Raw genomic sequence first — 581 nt, 5'->3', positions numbered from 1 at the left:
TATTACTTTAACTAATGATAGTAAAACCCCTGATATAGAACAGAAATGAGGGCAAGAAGACACAGGGTTTATGGACCCATGCAAAGGATGGGTGAGGAGAGATTGAACAACAAGACTTTCAGTAAGATTATGGGATATAAATTCAATCGCAGATACACGATACAAATCAAACAGGAAACACAGAGGCTTGGGATTAGAACAGGATTTGCAAGAACAAAGTACCGAATATTCCTGAAACATGTGGTGCTTTTGGTGGACAGTAAAAAACTTCCATTTAGGAGGACTTGGACGACAAAAAAGAGTGAGTTCAGTTAAATTCCCGATAAGAGATGGGCAGAGAGGAAGAAATTGAAAAAGAAACCCGAGTCGTAGTCGCGTAGTCCTTGTGAGCTGTTTTGCGTCAAATAATAATAATGTATATCAGAATATTTACAATTTTATTTATTTACATATTTTATTATTAATTATGCCTGTAGCTACAAATAACTCAGACAAATGTTATATTTCCCCTTTTTTATACTTAGGAAGAACCTGTTGCTACCACTTCTGATAAGATCGAAATTGAAGTAGAGGATGAATGC

At 35.6% G+C, this 581-nt stretch overlaps 1 long non-coding RNA gene across 3 annotated transcripts in view; it reads left to right on the top strand.

Moving 5' to 3' along the window:
- LOC136796696 (uncharacterized) overlaps positions 1-581 on the top strand; it is a 28,202-nt gene extending 27,621 nt beyond the window's left edge. For all 3 annotated transcript variants that reach the window (XR_010844443.1, XR_010844444.1, XR_010844442.1), the window contains exon 5: positions 525-581. This is a non-coding gene — a long non-coding RNA (uncharacterized lncRNA). The remainder of the gene's footprint in view (positions 1-524) is intronic.

Source organism: Halyomorpha halys, unplaced genomic scaffold (assembly GCF_000696795.3).
Source record: "Halyomorpha halys isolate HHAL.00 unplaced genomic scaffold, Hhal_1.1 Scaffold1992.1, whole genome shotgun sequence".
Classification (NCBI taxonomy): Eukaryota; Metazoa; Arthropoda; class Insecta; order Hemiptera; family Pentatomidae; genus Halyomorpha; species Halyomorpha halys.
This window is presented reverse-complemented; position numbering and strand designations above follow the sequence as displayed.